This window comes from Nannospalax galili, unplaced genomic scaffold, assembly GCF_000622305.1.
Source record: "Nannospalax galili isolate Female #2095 unplaced genomic scaffold, S.galili_v1.0 scaffold91, whole genome shotgun sequence".
Lineage (NCBI taxonomy): Eukaryota > Metazoa > Chordata > Mammalia > Rodentia > Spalacidae > Nannospalax > Nannospalax galili.
Window position 1 is genome coordinate 2,780,088 of NW_008332583.1, and position 21,735 is coordinate 2,801,822.

The following is a 21,735-nucleotide window of genomic DNA, read 5'->3' on the forward strand; positions in this document are numbered from 1 at the left end:
TCATCTGAGGAAGATCAATTTATTTTGATTTATTTTATGTAAGTGTTTTGCCTGCATGTATGTAACTGTACTTGCATCATACAATATCCATGAAGGCAAGAAGAAGACATTAGATGCCCTTGAATTGGAGTTACTGACTGTTGTTATCTGCCATGTGGGTGCTGGAACTGAACCCTGGTCTTTTGCAAGAGCAGCTAGTGCGCTTATCCACTGAGCCATCTCTCCAGCCCCCAAACTCAGGATGTTTAAACATCAATGTTTCTAATCAGTGCTGGACGCATCTGGCTTGTCACTGTTGCAGTATGCTGTGCTGATTTTTTAAAATGTGAGACTGTGTGTGTGTGTGTTATGGGCTATGCATGTATATCTCTTTATGTATGTGCAGGTGTGTGTGTGCAGGTGTGTACAAGTGTGGTGTGGAGACCAGAGGTTGATGTCGGGTATCTTCCTCTATCTCTTTCCACCTCGGTTTTTGAGACCAGGTTTCTCAGTGGATATCTTCAGCAAGAGTGGCTAGCCATCGAGCTTTAGAGATCCTCCTGACCCTGCTTCCCCAGTTCTAGGATTACAGGCATGTGCCACCATGTCCAGCTTTCTTTGTGGATGCTGGGAATCCAAACTCTGGACCTAATGCTTGCATGGTAAGTGCTCTGCTGGCCCAGCCATGCTCCAGTCCCGTCTATGCTGAGTCACTCACTGCTCCATGGAGTCATGACTTACAATGAGATAGAATCTGTTACGTGATCTTAGTGCATCATCCTTCGAGATTCCTCAGCATCATTATCATCATCACCGTTGCTTTTTCCTCCTAGGAAGTTAAGCCGCAATTTATGTTTACCTTTATTGGGAACCTAATCTTGTTGTCTTTAGGTACTATGAGTTCTGCTCTTTGGTGATATTTAGTTGCTGGGCCTATACTCTGAAGAAAACATTATTTTCCCCAATCAGTAATTCATTATTTCATTCATCTCATAGATACTGACTCCCTAATTTGTGTTCAGGCTACAACCAAGAGCCAGGGAGTCCCAAGGTAAATAAAAGCAAACAGAGCTCATGTTCATATGAAACTAAGCATTTGGCAGTCGAGCTTGGCATGTGTAATCCTAAATACATGTAAAATTATCTCTGGGAAGTGTTTCTGAGGCGGTATATGCTGTTGGTTAAATGAGAACCTGGCCTATCCAGACACCAGGAATGTCTTCCCTGTGAAGTGATCCTTTAGCTAATAACTTAGGGACGAGTTGGTGTTAACCAGGCAAAAAGAGAGCTCTAGGGGACCTGAGCTGAAACTCTACCTGCTAAGGTTGGAAGCAACTGGGTGGGACCATGAGGCTCCACAGACAGGCTGGTGTGGTTACAGTGGGTGCTCGGTGAGATGGGGCTGCAGAGGTGGGGTTAGGGGTCACATCACTTCAGGCCCTGTAGGCCGAGGTAGGGAGTTTGCTCAGCAGAGTATTTCGATCATGGATGGGACTAAATGTCATTTTCATTTGAAAAACAATGAAGCTGAAGTTTGGCAAGAGGATAGGTCTGGAATGACGATAACACTCAGCATAGTAATTGTGACTCAGTAATCTACAGAAATGTGCCTTGGGCTGGTGTGTGTGGCAGATGACAACTGTGGTGAGAACTGTTCCACCAGGCATGTTGTCGCTCAACATTTGATAACTGACAGCTCAAACACTGCGATTAATTCTGGCCTCTATGGAGGCCTTCTTAGCAATTAGAATCCCACATTCATTCTCAGATGGATCTCAGCAACTTCCAGAAAAAGAAATGTAAAAGAAAAAGGCACACAAGATGATAGATTTATTATCTCCACCAGCTTGAGTTCATCCTTCCTGTGCATTAAACCAGGCTTCTTGTTATTTTTCTCTTTCTTTTTTTAATACGGGTGTCGTGTAATTACTATGTCCACTTGTATTGGTGAATCAAAGATGAGCTAAGAGTCTCTTCTTGCCTTACATCCTAATAGAAGGAAAGCTCAAAATGCAAGTGAGATGGTAATACTCTGCGATAGGCTCTAGGATAGATATTTAAAAGATGCTCTGTGGTCTTAGGAGTGATGGCTGCTTTTATAGGGAGTATAGGAAAGGTTTGCTGAAGGTTTACCTTTGGTCTGATTGTAATAGCTAACAGCTATTATTGAACAAAGGGAAATGAGTACTAGAGGAAGAAGAATGTTTTAGGTTAAGGATTAAGAGTAAGTGATGAATTTGGCTGGTGACAATATATAAAGAAATCCTGTGGCTCAGAATGTGTGCTTGGAAACATTCTGTGTTGTTGTATCTGTTACTTTTCTCAGTGTTGTGATGAAATGCCAGACAGAAACAATTGAAGGAGGAAAGCTTTATTTTGGCTCACAGTTTCAGAGATTCCAGTCCATCTTGGCGGGGGAAGGCTGACAATTGGAGTATCTCTAGCAGCGGTGTTGGGAGCATGTGGGAGAGATGCGTTATACCACTGAGGACCAGGACACAGAGACCATGGCCAGAGCCAAGGGTGGGTATGATGTTCAAGGGTCATCTCTAGTGACCTACTTCCATGAGCTATGCAATGCCTCCTAAAAGCTGCACAGACTTCCAAACAGCATCATGAACTGGAGCTGGAGAATTCAAAACATGTGCCTGTGGGAGACGTTTCAGATTCAAATGCTAACACATATCCGTAGCTAGAAAATAATCAACCCCTCTGCTTATTTAGCATAGTACCCACCAGCCACATATGGAAATTCATTTTACAAGTAAATTAAGTAAACTGAAATAAAACTTAACGCTCACCTTTTTCAGTAACATTTCAAGGGCTCAAAATCAGTGTGTGGGGACGGGGTGCCACATTGGGGACTGGGATGGAGAATGTTCCATCACTGCAGAAAGTTCTGTTGCAAGTGCTATAGAGCACAAACTGATCTGTGGTCATGGAAAGGGTCAGCAAGGAAAGAAGTTTCTGGGTGCTTAGAACCCTAAGGGTTGGATGAGTCAGAGGATTTGGTGGAAGCGTTTCTAGTTGTTTTGGTTTGTTGTTTTGGTTTGAGGGGGTTCATCTCATGTTAATGACATGATAAAGCCACATGCAGACAAGGAGGACAGGAATTGTAGGTAGCCGGACTCCCTTCACTGTGGAGAAAAGCATGGGAGAAATTGGGTGAGGCTGTGTGCCAGAAGTGCAGGAATAGACTATCAGGGAGGTGGAGAGGCAATAAACTAGACAAGTGAATAAAACGGTGAGAACTTACTAGTGTAAGTCCCTGACATGGTTCCAGTGCTCAAAATCAATTTGCCTGTTGAATCTGGCAGCCTCTCTATTCAGAGGAAAACCAGACTGCAACACAATAGCATTTTCTCTGGGAGATGGCTTGGATAGCAAGACTTTGTCAACCTGCCTCTCAGTATCTTCCACCTTTGCTACCAACAAAGAAGACTGCAGCTTGACCAAAAGTGTTAAGTTGGGTAGAAGAGGAAATTAAGTTTGGGAGAGAACAAGCATATCTGGGAAGTACATGGAAGCAGCAGGAAAAAAACTGGTTCAAGCGGGGCATGGTGGTGCACGCCTTTAATCTCAGCATTCGGGAGACAGAGGCAGGCAGATGTCTGTAAGTTCAAGGCCAGCCTGGTCTACATTGCAAGTTCCAGGCCAGCTAGAGTTACAGGGAAACCTTGTCTTGAAAACAAAAAACAAAACCAAAAATAAACCCAAACCAAACCCCAAAACCAAAACAAACCAAAAAACTGGTTCGATACCAGCAAGGAGGGAAAAGTAAGGCATATTTGGGAAATACACCTGTGCTTGACGAAGGGTGTGACATAATGATCTATGGGTCCAGAAAAGGGTGGGGCCAAGGTGTGCTGGAATGTGGTGAGCTGCTTACTGGCTCTGTGGTTTGGGAGGCTTTCTCTTCTTTTTTTTTTTTGTACCTCAGTCTCCTGATATCACCCTATGTAAGTAGGAGTTTGCTACTGAAATGAGCAACAATAAATAGCATAATTTAGTGATGCAAAATATTAGAGCTCTTTAGTTTTCTGTAACTGCACCTAACTTCTGAGTGTCCATTCCCTTCCCCTTCTTCACATTTGAATTCTGCCTCTCTTGGATGCTTGTTCTTCCTCTAAGCTTGTGCCTTTGGATGCTTGTTATATGTATTGTCATGGACCAGGGCCAGGGCTGGACCTACTGGTCTTCGCTGACCTCATGAAAATGTGTCTAATTTCACTTGGCAGTAGCTGCTGAATTTCAAAGACGGTAAAATGTTCATCTCATTTTCTTGGTTAGTTTTCTTTGTGTGTGATTTCCTGTGTTGACATGACCTTTCCTTCTGTAGATCCTCCAACCATCCCACGTCTGGACTCAAGCTCCAGTTGTCCACCCATCTTCTACCATAGAGTCACCTCTCACTAAATGACTTCTGATCTAATAGCTAACTTTAGTACACCTTACTGGTGCATGTGGACACATCTGGATTCCTTCAAATGATCTTTTTGCCACACCCATCCCGTGCTTCCTGTTTTTTCTGTTTGTCTGAGGAAGTGTGAAAAAGGGTCCCCTTCCAGAATCACAATGTAAAGTCGTTCCCCAATCCCCAAGGCTTTTATCTCCTCTTCTTTTTGTCTCTCCTCAATTCCACCCAGGCTCTTATCCCTGTGGCAGAGTTGGTACTCTTAAACCCTGCCTCCTTTCCTTCTTTTCTCCAGGTCCCTACCATACAAACACCTTTCATACTTCCTGTCTGTGCAGGTGAGAAATTTCCTTTTACCATTCATCAATTTCCTGGTTCTTCCAGTTTTTGATAAGGAAAAAAAAAAAAATCCCTTCAGATCTAATGTTTTACTTTTGATATATTAAAGGGAGCTTTTAAGATTCCTTTTTCTTGTGCAGTTCAGCCTCATCATCTCACTGGTACATCTTCATCCTACAGGGATGGTGATTGATGCGAACACCAGCGGATGTTGGGCTGGGAGAATCTTAAGTGGCAAGGAGACCGCGAAAGCAGAGGAATTTGTTACTGGAAGAATTTGTTACTGCAGTCTCTTTGTGAGTGGCTTCTCCGTTCCCCCGAGATCTTCACAGGGACTTCCGGCAATGGATGATGTTCCTTGTGACCAGGGAAAAGTCAGATGGGAGGCTTCTTTGCTGTTCTGGTTTTTGACTGCCAGCTCTCCCTGACCCCTTCCTCTGCCTATTTCAATTGAAGACTGGCCCACCAGGAGTGCTGTATTGGTGCAATACAGCCCTTCTTTCTTCAGAAGTCACTGTAACCCTCAGTGAAGCCAAGGACAGCTCTTAGAAGTAGCTGTCAGCTGCCATGGTAGGTCCACTTCCGCAGTGGGAGACGCTAAACCTGAATTTCACTGCAGTAGCTTGGGCAACTTTTTTTTTTTTTTTTTTAATTGGTTTGCTGCAGTTTCTGAACCTTGGCACTCTTTGCAGTTGAGGCCTGGTAATTCCTTGTTGTAAGGGGCTGTCCTTCCCTGTGTCACTGTGGGCTGCTTAACAGCATCCTGCCTTCATACGTGAGATGCCAGTGGCTCTTCTCAGTTCGACTATCAAAAATATCCTCTGCAGGGTAAATGTTCCTGCTGGGAAATCACTAATCTGATATGTACTGATACTCAGGAAAAACTGAAGCTGTTTATTCAATGACCGAAAGACACAGGTACATGATTTAAAGAATTTTAAAATGGGGCCTGCAAGATGGCTTAGAGGGTGACGGCACTTGCTGCCTGACGACCTGAGACTCACATGGTGGCAGGAGAGAACTGACTGCTGCAAGGTATCCTCTGACTTCCACACAGGTGCTGTAGCATGTGCACATGCATGCATACATGATAAATAGATATAATAAAATTTAAACAATAATTTAGAAGCACTAATACAATACTAAATGTGATGTTTACAAAATGCCCAACATACAGGTTTTTCTTTCTCTTCTCTTTCCCTCCTCTCCCCCTTCCCTCCCTCTCCCTCCTTTTTATTTATTTATTTTTTTTGTAGTCCTAGCTAGCCTAGAACTCACTATATAGACCAGGCTGGCCTTGAACTCACAGAGCTCCACCTGCCTCTGCCTCCTGAGTGCTGTTATTAAAGGTGTGGGCCACCATGCCTGGCCCCCAGCATATAATGAAAAAATGTTATTATATAGATCTTGGACTTTCTTCTGGTAGGTAAGTGACTTGACCCTGATAATTTTTTAGGAGTTATGGACAGTTGTTAGCTGTCATGTGGGTGCCTGGATTCGAACCTGGGTCTTCTGCAAGAACAGTCAGTGTTCTTAACTGCTAAGCCATCTCTCCAGCCCCAACCCTCCTACTTTTTAAAGCAAGATACTGACAATGCCAGATTCATCTTCAGAACGGTATCTATGATGGTCCTGGAGAGGACTGACTGAAGGAAGAGAACTTGGTGGCAGCAAGGTGAGCCTGAGTTTAGAAAGAGCTCCTGCACACATGGCAGAGTCTGGGCTGGATGCATGTGGATGGCTGGTTGGAGCTGAGATAATTAGTTGCAATTAAGGCATCATTCCGACAATTCTCTCCAAAAAGACTGCAAAGCCGAGGGCAGGAGCTCCAGCCAGCATTCCTTTTGTAGACATTGTAGCCTCAAAGAGTGTAGCAGAAAGAGCCTTTCTATTTTTAACTCCAGCAGGTGGACCACACTCTGATCACAAGCACTTAAAATGTGTTAATATGGCCACAATCTATTTCTTGAAGAGACTTTCCGTAGATACAGCAACATCTTTCACAATGCCCAGTCTCTTCTTTGTTACAAAAATCAGTGGGAACCTTTTCAGGGAGATGATGGATTACTTGTGTTGCGTTTTAGTGTTGGTATCCTCTGCCATTTCATAATTTACCTCCTTTACCAGAAGATTTGGCTCCTAAACATCCTAAAACATAACTTGGCTTTGCTGCCTTGGACATTCTGTATGCGTTGCATTCTGGTTGATGAGACACGGCAATGGCTGCTGGGGAAATGAGTTTAAGAACTTGAACCGCAAGTGGATCAGACTTGAGGTGAAGGAACAGCATGTGGCTGAGTTCTGCAACAGCAATAGCATCTGACCAGTTTTGAACCCATAACCTTTTTTTCTTTTTCTTTTTTTTTTTTTGAAACAGGGTCTCCCTGAAGCCCAGCTGGCCTGGAGCTCACTATATAGACCAGGCTAGCCTTGAACTCACAAAGATCCACCTGCCTCTGCCTTGCAAGTGTTGGGACTGTAGGATTGTACCACCATGCCCAGCCTTGAACCCATAACCTTTTAAGGCTAACAACTTATCAATCATCAGTTTTTAACTGACATAATGGTGCATTTTGTTGCTTTTATAGATGTGGCTTTTAGTAGTTTTTTTTTTTTACATTCTCTTTTTTTTGTTAGGAAATTAGACTTTCTGGTCCTGCTGTGTTTCTGTCTAACATGAAATCTCATTTACTCTCCACTAATTAGAAAAATGAGCTTATATGTGTGTGCATGCACACGTGTGACATTTACCTGTGCATGTGGAGGCCTGGGGTCAATGTTGGGTGTCTTCCTTTATCCATCTCCATCTTGTTTTTTGAGGCAGGGTCTCTCACTGAACCTGGAGCTCCCTGTTTAGGCTAGACTGGTTGGCCAGTAAGCCCTTGGGATCTGCCCTGCATCCTCCCATCCTTGGGACTACAGATGCACACAGCTGCACCTGGCTTAAAAAATATTTTTAGTGCTTCTTTGAAAATTCCATACAATGTATTGTGATCATGTTCAGACCACCTCTTCCTTCTCCACCCCCACCTTACCATCCCTCCACTTCATGTCCTATGATATTATTCGTCTTTTTTAAAAAGGCCCATTGAGTCTAATCTGTGTTCAGTGCTCTTGGGGGTGGCTCTATCCTTGGAGTCTGGTCACCTTACCAGGTGTCACACCAGTAAAGAAAACTAACTCTCCTTCTTCCAGCATCTATCAAATGCCAGTAGATTCTCAACTACAGCTGGGGCTTCCTGCCCACCTCCCTCATCATCTGATGGTATTGATGAAGTTTATGCTGCTGTCAATGGGAACAGCTGCCGTGTGTTGAGGGCTTATGAAGTGCTGTACTTGGTGTTAGATTCTTTGCATACAGTACATTACTGATTCCACATCTGACTTGGGCTCATCTGGCTTTTTTTTTTTTTTTTTTTTGGTCTTTTTGAGACAGGGCCTCTCTGTAGCCCCTGCTGTCCTGGAACTCACTATGTAGACCAGGCTGGCCTTGAACTCACAGAGATCCGCTTGCTTCTGCCTCCTGAGTGCTGGGATTAAAGGTGTGCGCCACCACGCTGGGCTTCATCTGGCTTTTATGTTGGTATTGGGGATGCTTATGTATCAAGCATTTTACCCACAGAGCCATCTCCCCAGCCCTAGAAAAACAAGCTTTTTTTAAATGATGATTTTCCTCCAAGAATTATCTTGAAGAATGTTCTCATCCAGACTGTAAAGTTAAATGTCTTGCTCCAAACCAGTTAAATCCATGGACGTCAGTGCACTGAGGAAATCAGGAACCCTTTCCCAGCATTCTCGAGTGTGATATCTACAGAAGCTGAGCTCTTTGCCCAGCACAGCACCCGTCTCCTGGGTTCTGCTTGTGTTGTGCGGACATGCCACTCTTTCCTTTTTTTCCTTTAAGCTCAGGCTAGCTGCTGATAGCCTGCTGTTCCATGGTGTAGTTCTTGTGATTTCATACCAGACAGGCCCTCTCAATAGAAAAGTCCTGTGTCTTCTCTACTCCCAGGCCACCCAAAGTGGATCTTTTGATATTTTGTAGCTGTTTTATTGAAACACAAGCTTCACAACCATTGTATTTGCAAAGGTTTTTTCCTTTCATCGGGTAGGCCAAGGTTTTCTGGGACATTTTGCTTTTTCCAAATTAGCTGGAATGCTTTCTTCCTACCTTCTCATCCTGACCCTCTTTCAAATGGTACCTCCAGGTGAGGAATGTTTTGGAAACTCATTTGTAGGAGAAAAACTTTCCTATAGGAGAAAAATAAGGCTCAGGTATGCTTAAAAAGAGCAAGGAAGATGGCATTTGCATCCAAGCAGGGTGGTTGTGGTGATGATGGTGGTGATGGTAGTGGGATGGCAGTAGTGTGGGTGATGATGGTGATGGTGATGGTGCTGGTGCTGGTGGTGATGATGCTGGTAACAGATGATCCCATTATGTTGTTGTTAATGGTAACAGGGACTATGTGTTGAAGGCTTGTAAAGTTCCATACTTGACATTAGGCTTTTTGCATACACTACATTGCTGATTCCTCACAATGATTCTACGAGGCACTGTGACTATTCTCACTGTACAAATGAGGGAACGAAGGGGGTGTTATGAATCCATGACGATCGTGAATGAAGAGGCGCAATAAAGTATAAAGTTATTTTGGATGTTAACCATGATGGTACTATCTGATGGCATTGATTGGTTCATTTATTTGTTAGTAGGATTTTATTGTAATCTATATACCAGGAGCTAAGCTATAACCCTCTCGAAGGTAATCCTTAATGTGCATGGAGTGATGACATTTGTAGATATTCATAGAAAGCCTGTGATACTTAAGACACTTCTGCTACACCTAAGTGAAAAATTGCCATGTTGAAAGCTTGGTTACTGGAAACAAGGATACAGGAACCTTGTAGAACACTAAATCAAGTAGGGAAGAAATTTAATCCTCTTATTATTAGTAGTTAATCTGTTTTTTAAAATTAAAATTACCTGCCAGTTATAATAAAGTATCTTAGACATACTTAACATAAAAGTGGAAAATCCTGAGTCCAATTTATTAATTTTTATTAAGTTGGGATTGGATCTTTGTTTCCAAAAGTATCAAGATTTCTCAAAGAACAATAGTGCACTGTTTTGCATCTAGAAATGTCTCTATGAGTTTAAAAGTTTTATGTCTACTTTGAGTTATTTAGGACAGACTTACAGGTTGGGGAGGTGGTTCAGTGGGTAAAATGCTTGCTGCATAAGCCTGAGGACCTTGGTGTAAATCCCCAAAATCCAAATAAAAGCTGGAAGCAGTAGTGTGAGTCTGTCTTCCCAGTGTACCAAGGGAAAGATGGGGGGCAGAGGCAGGAGAATTACAGGAAGCTCACAGACCATCTAGCTTGGCAAACATTATGAGCAGCAAGGGACCCTTCTTCAAACAAGGTGGAAGGTAAGCACTGACACCTGAGGTTGTCCTCTGACATTTACACACCTCCTGTGGCAGGTGCACGTGTACACACACACACACACATACATGCACACACATGATCTATCTAATTCTAAATAGTAGATGAACAGCAGCTAAACTTTCAGTGTGCTAAAAGAACATTCTACTTTTTCATATGGTTTCTAAACTAGTGGAACTCATATTCTATGGGATGATAAAACACACATACTCAAATCCCTTACAAAAGCTATGTTGGGGCTGGAGAGATGGTGTAGTGGTTAAGAGCACTGGCTACTCTCGCAGAGATCTGAGTTCAGTTCCCAGCACTTACATGGTGGCTAACAATCATCTCTAACTCCAGTTCCAGGGTATCCAACACCCTCTTCTGGCCTCTGTGGGCATTACACATACAACACACACATGCAGGCAAAATACTCATACACATAAAAAAGCTATGTTGAGGTTCATAAATGGCAGATGAAGAAAACTGTTTTTATGATTTTGATATGAAGAAGGCTATACCTTCTTGATACTATTGATACTGTCAATAGTTGAGCAAGTGCTATATAGGCAGGCATAATGCTATGCAGCTGTTTGAAACTTTATACTTTTATTCAAGTTCTTTTGTTAACAGTGCTATGGAAATGAGAAGTTGGATCATTATACAGATTATAGATTCATTCTCTTAGTTTTTAACATAACATGAGGGAAAGGAAAAAACACAGGTATATGTATCAATATAAGGATATTTGTTGAAGTATTTGTTTTCAAATGGCTGAAAATGAGAAGCATCTCAAGTCCATTTAATAGATGGTATAGAGTACAGTCATTAAATGACAGCGCAGAAAACTAACAATGCAGGGGGAATGCACAGTGCGATAGCTCAACAGTGTGTACGATGAAATCCCATCTTAAAAGTCTTTATGTGCATAGAAAATTGATTAGTGAAGACATACTCTAAATGTTAAAAATGACAAAAATTAATGTTAACCATAGTTATTGCTGGGAGGTAAATGGATGAGTGATTTTATGCTAATAAATTTCCTTACCTTTGCTTGAAAAGTATCCTATAATAAACATGTATTGCTTGAGCAGTTTATAAAAGTGATAATACACAGAGAGAGAGAGAGAGAGAGAGAGAGAGAGAGAGAGAGAGAAAAAGGCTCAAAACAAATGAGGAGTCCAGGTAACCTAAACATTCAACACAACATGATTAGATAATATTTGAAAAGCAGAGACTGAGATCGACCCCGTGATTTAACTTTTGTTCTTCTTCCTTGTATCTCTAGCTTTGTATTTTGCAGACTGACTGTTAATAGGTAGAGAGCTTTGACTAGACAATGAAGCCTAGTTCTGCTCTAGGTTTGCCCTTGACCCCACATTGCTCTGCTTAGGGGATATCTAAGCACTTTATACATATTTTCATTTCAGTATCACCACAGGTAGATTCTTCAATAACAGGCATCGGGTTTGAAATCCTGCTGACAATTTGTGAACTTCCAGAATTACTGAATCCATTCACTCTGCCGTACCACTCCCAGAGTACAAGTGAAATTCAAAATAAATCCAAACAATTACAGTTACAAGGGTAATCACATCACATGGAAAAATAAAATTACAGCTATTCTATCTGAACTATGGACAAGCTTAATTTTGTTATAAAGGTGGGAAAATGTGTGCTTTTGTACAAATCATGTAGGAATTAAAACATGGAAATGGCTATAATATCAATTTCTCTAATATTTGTGCTAGGGTGACTGAAAATTATAACAAAGTGGAAGGTGATTAGCAAAGGTGAGGTGGGTAAGTTCAGGGAGGCTGCGTGCGCAGGAGCAGGAGCAGCTCTGTGATTTACAGGGCCTGTGGGAATGAAAACGCAGGGTCTCTTGGTAAAGAAGTGATTAAGAATCTTAAGATTGTGATAACAGAGCACTAAACCAAGGTCAAAACCTTTCAGTGTTCAGGGTCCTTGGTGCCTACTCAGGTTGTATATCCATGAAACCGTCCTATAGTAGATAAAATGGCTCTGCTCTCATTCTGTCATCACCTACGGTACCAAGTCAGTTAGGTATTCCCTCTAAACTCCATGTTATTTATCCTTAAAGCCAAGGCAGTATTTCTCAGAAAATGCTTTGTTGCAAGTGACAGAGCTCCAAACCCCAGTGTATAAGCAATAAAAGTGTTTTTTGGCTCAGGTAACAGTTCAGGGCTGGTAATGGCCTGACCCTAGAGCATCCATCAGTGAACTGTTTCTGAAAGAGCCAGATAGTAAATAGTTTCAACCTTGTGAGCCATGTGGCCTCTGTCGTAACTATCTGATGATGTTGTTGTAGTACAGAAGTGGGAGGACAGGGCAGAGGAGGGAGCATGGGGAGGGATAGCTAACACTACCTACCACTATAGAAGTTTTTTTAAAGTATATACATATACATTATAAAAAGAGATGAAAAGGAGTTACCCTATAACAGAGGGAGATTACGCTTTTCAGACGTCATAGACTAATGAAAAAAACCAAAAAAACCCCCAAAACAAACTCTCAATGCCATGAATGGACTCCCTCTCAATAAGCGGTTGATCAGGGGTCCTATAGACCCTCAAACGTTACTGGCCATGACCCCTGCTCTTGGTTACCTGCCAGAACTGGATAGTAAGACTCTGTTGCTGTATGTATACACACTACATGCGTGAGCTACAGAACAAACAAGGAGAAGTCAAGCTAGTGCTGACTTCAGACCTTCATCTCTACTTTCTAGTGTTCATAGTGCTGGAAGGTGCTATGCATGCTATCAGAAGGAAAAAATAATAATCTACCCAGCTGTGAATCCTCTGAGCTACAGTAACAACTGGCCTGACAAGATAGGCCCACTAGTGCAACAGTGGCATGAATATTATGGTAGTAACCAACTACTCTTTAATTGGATTTAAGGTCCACTTCCTAGGATGGAGCTCATACCTGACATTGGCTTGGGAACCTGATACTAGACGGGTCACAGAATATAGGAAGAACCTAATACTAGTTTTCTACTAGCTATTATATTAAACTGACTCCCAATGACATATTGTTATACCCATAGATTTATGCATCTCTCACCTCTCACCAGAGAAGTTCCTTTATGCAGCAGATGGTGGTTAACACAGAAACCCACAACTGGCCAACATGCAGAGAACAAGAGGCTATGGAGTGCTCATCCCTGCATAGGACACCTTATCCAACTTCTGCCTCCCAAGGCTCAGGGACCATTGTGGAAGAGGTGGGTGGAAAGATCGCAAGAGCCAGAGGTTGTGGGTGACCACAAGGAAATGGAGTTTTCCAGACAGCTGGTCAGTTACTCAGATAAACTCACAACAATGGTGACAGCATGCAGAAGTCCCATGTGAGCTCAAACCAGACAAAAATCCCAGCATAGATGTGAGGAAGTGGGTTGGAAATCCCAACACAACCTAAGGAAACTATGGGCACTGATAACATCTGGGAGGGGCAGAGACAGTTTCCTTCAAGGTTGGGACTCTTGATAGGCTAACCAGGCTCCAGTGGTTAGACCCACACCGAAGGACATTTGGGGACACAAATTACACTGTATAGGACATATATACACATATATATGTATATATATTATATACACACATATATATAATTATTATATATAATGCATTAAATTGGGTGGGGAGCATTATGGGAAGGTACAGATGGGGAGGGATCTAAATACAATCAAAATATATTGTATGAAATTTGCAAAAATTCAATAAAAAGTAGCTATGGAAAGATGTCAAGGATTAAACTTGGTTACCTTCTGTAAGACTTCACTTCTGGATAAAATGAGTTTTATATCATTTCATAAACCATAAAATATTCTTTCTTTCCCCATGAAGATGTAAAAACCATACTTGGCTCTTGAGCATTACAGTACACGGTGGAGGCTGTTTCACAAGCAGATGTTTGCTAGATGGACCGCCTGGCTTTGGAGACATTAGGTACTGGTCCCTTTGCAAGTGCTCTGTCTCGCATGGCTCTTTTTATCTTCTGCTGTTGAGCTCACTCTTTCCCACTGAGGTAGACTTACTCCACATGACTAGGTGAGTGGGATCTGGTGGGAAGGAGAAAACTCTAACCTTACTGCTAGAGTTTGGTTATCTTAGAGGAAAGAGTTCTTCATCTGCCTTGTGGAGTCTGCACATGCATTTCTCTTTGATTGGATTGGTTTGGCTGTGTACTTATCGCAGATTGGTCACTATGGACAAAAGGATTTGATATTCTGCTTGGCCACTGTGTTAGACTTTTTTTTGAAATAACAAAAACCTGAGTGAACAACATAAAAGGAAGAACTATTTGTTTTGGCTCAGAGACTTTAGTCCATGAATTCCATTGTTCTGTGCTTCAGGCTAAGCATAGAGGAGGAGCAGGTGGTGATGCAAAGCAGCTCATTTTAGGACAGACAGGAAGCAGAAAAGAAAGTTACAGGAAGGGGATGGGATAAGATATAGCACCAAAGACCCTCCCCCAGTGACCTACTTCTTCTAGCCAGGCCTTATCTCCTAAAATTTCCAGTACTTTCCCAATGGTACCAAGGCTTCAACACATGAACTTATGATGGAAATTTCATATTCAAACTGTAACAACCAGATTAAGGTCTTGTGGTCATCTGTCCCTTAAAGCAGTGTTGTAGAAAACAAAAGTTTGCTGTCTCCACAGACCCACATAACATAGGTGAAGCAACACTTGCAAAAGCGTGAAGCAAGACCTGTAGAATAGGGAAAATGTTAGAAGTTCGCTACAAGGATGATGATTAAAACATACATTTACAATCCTTATAATAGCGCTGGGGAGATGGCTCAATGTGTATAGCGCTTGCTCTGCAGGCATGAGGACCTGGGTTTGGATCCCAAGCACCCATGTAAAGGCTGAGTGTAATGACTTGTGTCTACAACCCCAGCACAGGGTAGAGGGAGTGATAAGTGGATCCCAGGGCCTTGTTGGCCATCCAGGTTAGACTAAATGGCTAACTCTAAGTTCTGCGAGAGACCATGTATTGAAGAAAATAAAGTGGAAAGTGATAGAGTGTGTGAAACCTGCTGTTGACCTCAGGTTCCACACACATGTGGGTGTATGCATGTAGACCCCCCGCCTCCATACACACACACTCACAGATTTTTATACTAGTATACTTTGAAAGAATTATTTTCATAGCATATGTATTATGAATTATAGCTCAATGCTGTTTTAAAAGATGTTTACGGGGCTGGAGAGATGGCTCAGCAGTTGAGAGCACTGACTGCTCTTGCAGAGGACCTGGGTTCAATTCCCAGCACCCACATGGCGGCTACGAACCATCCTTAACTCCAGTTCCAGGGCAATCTGAAGCCCTCTTCTGACCTCCGTGGCATTGTACAACACAGGTGCACTCATATACATGCAGACAATATACTCATACACATAAAATAATAATAAATAAAATTTAAAAAGATGTTTACAATGATAATTATCTCTCTCTTATTTTGGAGTGGATTTGCAAGAATCCCACCATTACTGGGGGAGGGAGACAATTTCCCATCGTCCTCCACCCACATTTGCTACTGTCAAATAGCTTCCAAGAGTTTTCCATCGTCTCTGACTTGACTCATTCTCTCACACACCTCATTGTCACTCTCCCACAAATGGAAATGTCTTACTTCCACCCACTTCCCTCCAAGAGACTTGTTTGAACACTAGAGAGTGTGATTGCCACTTGTTTTAAGTTCTGTTAAATTGGGAGGGGTTTTAAACATCTGAGTTTGCCCTTCAGCTTCACATCTCTTTACTTGACATTCATAATTCCACACAAAGCGTAATTTACAAAAACTTTGTGCTTGCCCCTAACTCCTCTAACTCTCAAAGTAAATATGAACATAGAAAGGAAAGCTCCTGCCCCACTTTACAGATGAACCACTGACATTTAGAAAATCCAATGACTTGTTACAGATCCCTCATTTGCTACCTGGATAGAGATGGTATCAGAACGCAGGTCTTGACAGTCCCTTTTTGCACAAGGTACATGGCAACGTTTTAACAACAATTACTAACCTTTTCCTCCATCATTTCAAATGCCACCTCCCCCAACCTGGTCTTGATCTTCCTTCCTTATAGAACTAATACTTGGCTCTCTCCTTTTTAACCTCTCTTCTCGGGCAATGATTCCTACTTAAGATGACTTTTGGAAGGCTTTCCAGATCTCTGTTGTTTATAGGAGCCATTACTTCCTCTAGCCTCTGCCCCAAGTCTTCTCAATGCTTCTATATGGCTTTAATCAAATCACGCCTCTGGCATCCTTCACTGTCTGGTGGAGAAGACTTTGCGGCTCTATTGACATCTTTTCTTGACCATTGCTGTGCTGATGACAAAATTTTACCATTAAAATGCAATTGAATTAAAAAACTTAGGCATCAAGATACAATGACAAAGTGAAAAAGAAATTCACAGAATTAGAAAAAATATTGGCAAATCATATAAAAAGTTTTGATAGGGGATTAATATACAGAATACATAAAGAACTCCTCTACAGCAATTTCACCAAAGAGGCTGATTATTATTATTATTATTATTATTATGCTGGCCTGGAACTCACTATGTAGACCAGGCTGGCCTTGAACTCACAGAGATCTGCCTGCTTCTGCCTCCTGAGTGCTGGGATTAAATGTCTGTGCCACCACGCCTGGTAAGAAGATATATTCTTAAAAATGACCTCATAGAATAGACTCACCATCATTAATTGTTAGGGAAATGAAAATAAGATCCAGTATATGATACCATTTCACACCTTAAGGACAGCCATGGTGAAAAATTGTAACAACACTGCTCCCCCACAAGAAAACCCCAGAATGTAACACTGGTTAGCATGGGTATGGATAAATTGGAACCTTTTTGCATTGTTGGTAGTAATTTAAAATTGTGTAGCCATTACAGAGAGCAGTATAATGGTTTCTTGAGAAATTACACATAAAATTACCTTATGATGCAATGGTAGCCTAACCACACCTCATTGTAATGCCAAAAAGATTGAGAGCAGGAATTTAAACAGATATTCACACGTGGATCTTCACAGTGGCATTATTTACAATAGCTGAAAGGTAGAAACAAAACCAAAGTGTCCATCAACAGTGGAATGGATGGACGAATGTGCTACATGGACATGGAATGGGCAGGTTTTAGATGTGTAAGGTTTCAGTTTGGGGTGATGAACAGTTCTGGAGGTGGGTGGTAGAAATGGTCGTTGCCATGCATGTACTTAGTTACATAGGAAGGCATACTTAGAAATGGTTAAAATGGTATATTTTATGTTATGCGTATTTTGTCACCATAAAGTAATTGAAAGAAGCTTGGGAGGTAGGTCTATGAGTAAATCGCTTGCCTTGAAAGCATAAGACCTTGAATTCTGGGGGCTGGAGAGATGGCTTGGTAATTAAGAGCACAGGCTGCTCTTGCAGAGGACCTGGGTTCAATTCCCAGCACCCACCTGGCAGCTAACTACCGTCTGTAATTCCAGTTCCAGGGGATCCAACACCCTCTTCTCCATGGGCACTACATGACATGTGTGCACTTCCATACATGCAGGCAATACACTTATATAATAAAATAAAAATAATAAATAAAATACTTCTTAAAAAAGTAAAATAGGGGGCTCAAGAGATGTTCAACAGTTAAAAGCACTTGCTACTCTTGCGGAACACCCAGGTTTGGTTCCCAGCCCCACATTCTGACCTCCATGGGCATTGCGTGACACAGGTGCACTTACACACATGTAGGCAATACACTCATGCACATAAATAAAAATAACCATCTGTAACTCCAGGTCCAGGGGAATCCAACACCCTCTTCTGACCTCCATGGGCACTGCATGACACACGTGCACTTACACACATGTAGGCAATGCACTCATGCACACAAACTAAAATAAAGAACTTGAATTCCACCCCTAGCACTCATGTTAAAAATAAAAGCCAAGCCTGGTGGTGTGGTTTGTCACTCCAGCACTGGTGAAGAAGGGTGGATTCCTGAAGCTTACTGGTCAGTCAGCCTTACCTACTTGGTGAGTTCCAGGCCAGAGAGAGACACTGTCTCAAAACAACGAGGTGGATGGAGCCTTTGGCTTTTAAAACATACATATACACATGCACCTACATACATGTGCCCATATACACATGAACCGAACTGCATCCCAGAGCCCACATGCAATTTCTGTGCAATCCCTAGCAGTTGTAGGGTAATAGGATGGGTTAAGCCCCCTTATTCCAGAGACAACTGGCCATAAAATCTTAACCTTAACCTTGTAGCTTTTGAAAATATGCCCTTGGCCAGGTTACTGAACCTGCTTCTAGCTCAGGACTTGATGGGTAAAAGTGGCTCCAACCCTGTGGGCCTGGCTATGAGAATGCCAAAGAGATTGCTGTGATCTTGGCAAAGTGCCTGAACTCCACAGAGCTTCAGTAAGTTAAGTTATTATCAAGATTTCACATATTTTATGTGTGCTAAATAATAAGGGCCATTTGTGGAGTTTCTCAATGAGTTCTCTGCCTCCTGAGCTATCACCTGGAATGGAATCTTGGTGCAGTCATCCATTGTCATGGCTATGCAGGGACTTAATGTCTCTGTTTGCTTTAGCCTCTGTCCCCCATCATCTGCCTAATGACTCAAGCCTGCCAAGGATGAATGAGGCCAATGGGTGAGGCTTGTCCACCATCCTTGGCTGAGATCCATAGCATAGTCGTAACTCAGCAGACACTGCTATGTGGGACATTTGTGCTTTGGATTGCAATCCTGGCCCTCGTGTGACTATGCACACATTGGCGTTAATGCTGCCTGGGGTGTACCTTTTGATATTAAGTGAGAGGTTACAGGGGGTATTATATGATTAGGGCAGACATATCTGAATTCTCATTTGAGAGGCTGTTTCTTGTTTTAACTCTGCAATTCCACAGAGTGTAGTTGGGGGCAAGTTTCCCTTAGAACTCTGAAAGGGGTTTGTTCTCAGGCCTGCATTCCAGCCTTTGCAACATGCAGAGAAATCAGGCCCTTTCGGGATCAATAACTAGTGTGAGTTAAAAAAAGAAAACCCAGGCTGGTGAGATGGCTCAGATGGTGAAGCAGCCTACCGCCAAACCTGACGACCTGAGTTTGCCCCCCAGGACCCACATGGTGGATGAAGAACTGATTCACACAGGTGCTTGTCTGACCTCCCGCACAGCATGGCAGAGGCATGTTCACACACACTAAGTGAATAAATGGAATGTAGTAAACATTTAAAAACCCAGTTTTTTGGTACTGTAGCAAACTGTAAAAAGCTTGTTTTAAATGTGGAGAATATGTTGATATATGTTTGCTTCTGAGGAATGGGGACAAATTTCACTCTCTGAAATTTACTCTAGTGACATCTATGAAGTATTGGTTATTAAAGTAATAAATCAGATAAATAAGATAGTTTAAGGAAATATTGAAGTATGCTTGAGGAATATGTTTTTTTTTTTCTTTTTTAGGATTTAACTGAGTGAGTTTAAAAGGTTTCCTTGAGATCTTTTTAGCTAAATTTGTTTCATTCCTTTCATTTAATTCTTTCATGTTCTTTCTTCATTTGGCTGTTCCTTTCTGCTCTTAGTGCCAACTAAGACAGAAGACAGTAACTGGGCACCAAGTATGCGTCAGAGCCTGCATTAGATGCTGGGGTCCAGAGAAGAGGCCTGGGGAAGGCAGCCGAGGGGGTCAGGAGCACAGGCTTTGGTGTCAGTTGGGCACAGAGTTGAGTCTCAGCCTTAGTGCTTACTGGCTGTATCACTGGGAAATTCTTGATCTCTCTAAACCTTAGGCTTTTTAAAATTTGTTTTACAGACAAGGTCTCACTCTGTTGCCCAGGTTGTCCTGGAACTTGAGTTCAAGTGGGCTGTCTGCCTCAGAAGCTGGGACTACAGGTTTGTACCATCGCACCCGGCTAGCCTCAGATTTCTGGTGCAAAAGGTGCAGAGTACTCCAGTCTTTTCCCAGGAGGAATGCTATGGGGGATAAATGAAGTAGAGTGTGTCTGTTATTTTTAGTTGCAAGGTCAGAAGCTAAACCCAAAATAGCATGAGCAAAAAAGAACGGACTGGTCCAGGAGTAGGTGTGAGGAACAGCTAGCTGAGCCTGGGGGGCACAGTGGCCCTGGGACTTGGCCTCTTTCTCTGTCTCTAGGGTTTGCTCTCTGCTGTCTTAGCCTCATTGTCAAGCTCTCTCTCCAGTTTTATGTTATCCATGCTAATTTTCCATTGCTATGGCCAAACACAATTGAAAGGAGAAACAGCTTTAAGGATTTGGGCTGACAGTTTTAGAAGCAATAGTTCATCATCCTTGAAAGGCATGTAGGTACTGGGTAGCTTATCCTTATCTTTTGGTGGCTAAAAAGGTGAGAGACAGTAGAGAGAGAAGTAGGGAGGGAGAGGGCGGGAGAGAGGGAGAAGGGGAGGCAGAGAAGGGGAGACTAGAAGGGAGGGAGGGAGGGGGGGAAATCCATGCCAGTGGGCTTTCTATCTCTGGCTACAGGATAGTGCTCCCCACAATTCCCCCTTTCTCTCTGGAAATGCCTTCACCCACTCCCCTGAGATGTGCTTACTAGTCTCCTAGGTGGGTCTCAATCCCGTCAATTTGACAATCAGGATTAACTATCACACTTCTTTTATAACTCATAATCACAGAAGAAAGAGACTGTCGTCTTCCCAGTAGCTCCAGGAAAACCAGGACTAGTCCTGATTGGATCAATCTGGATCATTCCTGGCCAAAGACCATAGTCAGGAAAGTAGACAATTTTGAGACCTGAGTCATATGACCATGGAAAGAAACTATATGGATTTGCATGCTCATGAGTGTGTGTGTGTGTAGAGGGAGAGGGTGGAAGAAAGGAGAGAGGGGAGGTGGATGCCAGTGGGCAAAGAGAGCAGACTGACTTCAACATGGGCACATAGGAATACTTGCTTTAACTGTTACTATAAAATCATTCGGAGTAGAGTAATGAATTAGGTCCAGTGGCACAGGTCTGTAATCCCAGCTGCTCAGGAAGCTGAGGCCTGAGGCTTGCCAGTTCAGGGCCTGCCTCTTCAGGGTGTGCCTTGGAAATTTAGTGGGAGCTTGTCACAAAAAGAGGCTGAAGATAGAGTTGACTGTAAGAGTGCTCACCTAGTATGCATGATGTATGGATTTACTTTTTATGAGAGAGAAAGAGAGAGAGAGAGAGAGAGAGAGAGAGAGAGAGAGAGAGAGAGATATTTCCCCCCCTTTTAAAAGAAGAGTAGCTTGATCAGATGTGTGTTTTGGGGATCTCAGTCTACAGTGCACATCGGTCCTAGGTGAGGGAAACTGTAGAGTATTGGAGGCTCAGATCCTTATCGTTTGATATAAATGCCATATGTGCTCTGTGCTCAGGATTGATGGCACTTAAAAATAGGCTACTTTTGTTTCATACTGGATTTTTAAAATTAAGAATAAGTGTAAAGATCATATTTACTAAACTGTCCAACATTATAGTCATCAATAAAATTGAACAAATCTGTTAATCTTTGCCACTCCAAGTTAGAACCTTGTGCTGA